This window comes from Physeter macrocephalus, chromosome 8, assembly GCF_002837175.3.
Source record: "Physeter macrocephalus isolate SW-GA chromosome 8, ASM283717v5, whole genome shotgun sequence".
In the NCBI taxonomy this organism is placed as follows: domain Eukaryota; kingdom Metazoa; phylum Chordata; class Mammalia; order Artiodactyla; family Physeteridae; genus Physeter; species Physeter macrocephalus.
Window position 1 is genome coordinate 38,448,999 of NC_041221.1, and position 5,761 is coordinate 38,454,759.

The window sequence follows — 5,761 nt, forward strand, 5'->3', positions numbered from 1 at the left end:
TTTGTGATATTAACGTAATGGATTACTAATATTAACACTAAATATTTAGCTACACTGCTTGCTCTGAAGATACCATATGAGGATGTGAGATTTTGTCATGAGTAGTTGGTTCTGAGAGATATTACAGATGTGTGTTTCCTAAAGCAATCCAATATATGAATTCATTACAAAAAAGCAATGGTGTGTTTCACCCAGATTATTTATCAGGATATCTGTGACACCTGCTTGTAACACGAGGTATATGCTAGACATTAAATGATACTTATTGATCACATGAAGGAAGGGAGTTAGGAGAAGGGAGATATGACATTGGGAGCTGTAATATTTATCTTACAGAAGATTACAGTTGCGTGAATGGTTTAATGAAGGCCTATTGGAAGGAATGTCCAAGCTGATATTTAGGCACTTGCATTATCTCCTAGAAAAATGATTAAAATTTAACTGCATTTTATTTTTATGAGTCAATCCTATATTTGTCTTGGCTATGAAAAGACATGCTATAAATTTCTATACTAGCTAGATTGGTGATGTACATAGAAGAAATAATATATAAATATGTAGTAAGAGTCTGTTTCTTTAGCTAAATCCTGGATAACTTGTGTGAGAGGGCTTCTTTTTTTTTTCTGTAATAATGGCCATAATTTGAATGAATAATAGCAAGGACTCTGGGACACACAAAACGTCAGCTTTTGGTCACATAGTCATATATAAAATGAATAATTTTTGGAGGCAAGAAACAGTTCTCCAATCCTAGATTTGTCTCTTGATTGCTGTGCATGTGATCTGGGCACTTAGGACTTCAGCACCTCATTTTACTTATCACAAAATTACTGAAATTTATTTATTTATTTTTGATATTTACAATGTAATGGTGCATCAGAAACTATTTGAAAATTATCTATTGTCACTAACATATTGATAATTACCTTACATAGATATTGTATGTTATTTTGGTTGCTTTCATTTCCCTCACTGTCAACTGCCTTTTATTATGAAAGACCAGAGAATGCATGATATGTATTGAGCAAACCCAACTATTTTTCATATCAGAGTATGGTATTAATGAACTATCAGGAAGAACTGTATTAGCACTGCCACTAACCTTCTGATATATGAAAAATACCATAATCTTAAGTAAGTGTGAGTTCTGAGTTCAGGAAGATCAACTAAATCAAATAAGAGCAGATGATAAATAATCTGAAGACTGGGACACTGGGCTCGACGAAAGCTACACTAAACTACAGCAGGTCCTAGGCAAAGGCCTTTAACTTTTTTTTCTTCCTTTTCTTTCTTCCTCCCTTTCCTTCTTTCCTCCCTTTGTTTGTTTGTTTTTTCTTTTATTTATTCTTTAGCCTGAATAATGGGTACAGGGTTCCTAATTCTGTGTATAGAAGGATATTTTTAAAAAGAAAAAAGTCAGCAGTTTAGGCCAAACAGTGAACTTCTTGAGGATAAGTATTATACCTCTTTACCTTCATTTGTTCAGTGTATAGTCCAATATACAATATGTTAGAAAGTGACCTGAACTGATTTACCTATTCAGAAAATGTTAAGTGGTAAGGAAAGAAAATCTTAGATCCAAATTCTGCCCCAAAGTGGAAATATTTATTTTACATAAACAGGCACAGAAACAATCACACGAATTCTTCTGTTGTTTCAAGAAGACCCATTCTGTGCCCTGGACAACCTTGCCTTCACCATGATGACATTAAGTAGGCAGGTATAACCGTATTTTGATACTTTAGGCAGCAGCGTCCTCCCTAAAGTCCTCTCTAAAGTAGCAGAACCGATGATGCTATCAATCTTGATTGCTATCCCAGTGGTACTAACTACTGAGTTTATCTGCTGTTATATATCTCATTCACTAAAGAATAGTGGGACCTGAATAATCTTCTTAAATAAGCTTCTATTTTGAGCCCCACTCATTTCACCAATGACAAGATATCTCTAAGGTCAATTATGTGACTTAACAAAGTCTCATTTAGTTGCTTTCTAATAGAATTTCAAATATTAAGCAATCACTTTCTAGAGTGTTCAGATATTATAAAGATACTTCAAATGCTAATTAACACAACGTATAGATAAGAGGTAATTTCTACAGCCATAGAGATGTTTCCCTATTTGTATTAATTTTAATTTTTTAATAGTAAATTACACCACCTTTTGAATAATGTTACAAACTACAATCACCTATTCACTTCAACAGTTTTCTCCTTTCTTCCTCAGTTGGCTGTAAAGTAGATGCTTTCTCCTGAGGTCCCCAGTCCCTTAGGAAAACTACAAAAGCCTTTCCCTTTTTAGTGTTTAACTCCAAGGCATTAGGGAAAATAAACGAACAAAGTTAAAACTAACATATATAGGAACATACAGTTTTAAATAGATTTAGAACATATCAAGGTCCCTTTCTGCAGTATCTGACTTCCTACTGAGATGTTTCCTGAAAGATTCATTGGAGTTTGCCCACCATGTTGATATCTGAGGAGGAGGCTTACAAAACCGGTACCCTCCAGAAATTATCTCTTTTCCCCTCCCTCTTAATGAAGACCATGCCTCTGTATCTGCCACCTACTCCCCAAATGGTTTAAATAGAAGTATTGTCCTGGGAACTGTCATGGAAATCTCTATCTCCAGTTCATATGATACCAGTTTTAATGGTCTTTTGTCTGGCTTAGTAAGAAATCCATGTGGAGCATTTTAAAATACCAATCTGAAGAAGGAATGAGTTTTATATATAGATACATTTTTCTTTCTTATTTCTACATTGGCAAAATGGAGCTTGAGTAGAAAGTGAAAATTCAGTTACCTAACATTGCCTACCAAAATGGACACAAACTTTTAAAAATGAATTTTTACTACCCATATGCAAACTCAAAACCTTTTATCATCCTGTATACTTAGTTATTAATGATAAGTACTTAAATCAAAATTGACATATTTTAGTCTAATTTTTAAGCCAAATTATGAATTCTATTTTTTAATAGAGAATATTGGTAAAGAAACAGTAAGTTTGTTTGAATTGGCTACTGTATATAACATGTTAGACTGATAATAATTTGGTGAATTCTAAAACCTCTACACTATGACAAAGGAAAGACAAACTGCTCTAGTTTTATAATTCATCCTTTACTGACTTTAATCCCAACACAATGAAACATACCACCATTTATGATTTTCTCCAGACTATCAATCCGTCAATCAATGTGAGCCAAGTTATGATGAAATCAGATAATGTTAAGATTGGCTTCAAAATCCATGATTTTGCACTATTCCAACACATTTTTACAGTGATGACAGCAGATGATTATGTAAAATTCTATCAGTGGAATCATAGATATTAACTTTGTTAGTCATTGAAATTTGAGCTTGTTTTCCTAAAGGATTTAATGAAATTTCAAATTTATATACAAGTATAAGATAAAGGTAATACAAATTATAATGTGTACTTAAACTAAAAATAATGTGAGTCATATTTAGTAAGAAAATTTAGTAAGGAAATAATAAATTTGAAGATGTTATATAATTTCAAAATATTTTTACTATTCTTTGCTATTTATTTCCAATTTTACCAAATCGACTTTTGTATGCTTTTGTAAACTGATATTTTATAGATATTTTATACCATGTTTTTATTACACCTTCCTAAAACTATCATAAGAAGCTTAGTTACTTGGTACCAAAATGGGACTTTTTAATGTTTACCAGATATTGTCGACTTATGTGTACCAAATTATCTGGAGTTAAATTCCTTAGTACATCATCAAAGGAATATCTTCATGGCTAATTTTATGGTTTGTTAGATTCTGAAACTATGACCTTAATATTTTTAATAAACTCCCAAAATATGCAACACAAATATAGACCAGAGCAAAAAACATAAATAAAGAGCTCAATAAAATTTTCAGAAAGTAAAAATATATTCATGTTACCAACAGCCAGATCAGTAAATAATAATTGTTTTTATTATGTCAACTTTATTTAAATTTAGCTTTTTTTAGTTGATTTATTAGTAAACCAGATCACAATTAATACTTTAATTTGTGAAAGTATAAAAAAATTTTAAGGAAAAAACCCTTAATTATCAGGCCTTCAACTCTTGCCATCTGTTGCCTAAACAATGTTCAAGCTAAGAACCTTGCAAATAATTTGGGAAAATAAAAAAGACTTGAAGACAGAAGATTTATTTACTTATGAGTTAGGTGAGCTAGCCAAGCCAATTAACCTCATTGAATTTTGATTTCCTTATTTAATGATGATTAAATGGGACATTTCTTTGCATATAATTTATAAACTCCTAATGATACAAAATAGCTCCATTCAATAGAAATATAATGAGTGTGATGTATATAATTTTAACTTTCTAGTGGCTACATTAAAAAATAAAAAAGGTGAAAATAATTTTGTTTTATTTAACCCAAAAATATCTTAAACATTATAATTTCCACGTGTCATCAATATCAAAAGATATTCCTGAGATATTTTACATACTTCTTTTTCATATTTAGTTTTTGCCATCCAGTATGTATTTTACACTTACAGTGCATTTCAATTATAACTAGTCATATATCAAGTGTTCAATAGCCACATGGTGCTTGTGGCTATGATGTTGAACAGGTACAAACATTGAGTTTTACTGAAAGTTGTTTGATTAATATTATTTTCTATTTACAACAATGGAAGATATCAGGTAATATAAAATAGGACAAAGAGATGTCATTACAGATAAGCAACTTCAAGTGAAGTAAATTTAATTCTACATAAAATAAATATACATTAAATACACATAAAATAAGAAAAACTTCTTGACTCCATATATAAATTGAAATGTATTATGCTATATTCTGTTTCCTGGTTTTTATGTAGTAAGCAAGTAAAAGTCATGGGTTTGCCACTTAAGATAATGCCCAACACTTGGAGGAGAAAGAACTCAAATAAATTCCTTCCTAAAGATAGCTTTTCTAATAAATCTGCTAGTGGATTAGAAGATTTCTGTAGTACTTCTAGCTATATTTTCTGAGGGATATTCTTTTGCAAAATATTTAAATGAGTCATGCAATATTCATAAAACAAGGGAAGATTATTTGTATGGCGTAGAAACTATGTTCTAGAGGATTGTTTTCTTACTCTACAAGTCCCACTAGGTTAGCAATTGTAAAGTTAACTTTTTTCCCCATCCCTGCATATGGATTATGTTTACCTATATTGTAGATTTGATAATTTGCCTGAAAGCTAGTTATGCTGGTTCAAACAATTCAATTATTTTGTGCATGTAAGCATAGTCCCTAAGACACATTATCTGTAAGGAAAAAAAAAAGTTAGGTCCTTTTTTCTATCACAAATGATAAATGCCAGTAGAAATTTGTTTTGAATAAAGAAAGGTGCTTATAAATAGGGGGACAAATCTGATCTGAAATATTTGAATAAGTTCCTGATAGCTATAAAAATTGATTCATTGCAGGGAAATAATAATCCCATTGGTAGCTTACAGAAGAATCACAATGACTGTATTAGGAATCATAACAGACTACTTAAATTACAACTGACTCTGAATAAATATTTTTTATATCAGTTTATTTCAAGGCTAATGATTCTTCTTACCTCATATACACATATGTAGCTACAGAGAAGCCATTATTTATACAAATGAATCTAAAATAAATATTTGGTAAAGGAAACATCATCTTTGGCAATAAATAAACCACACTTTTGGATGTAAATGCATAACATCCTTTTTAGGTAAATACACCGCATTTCTTTTCTATTC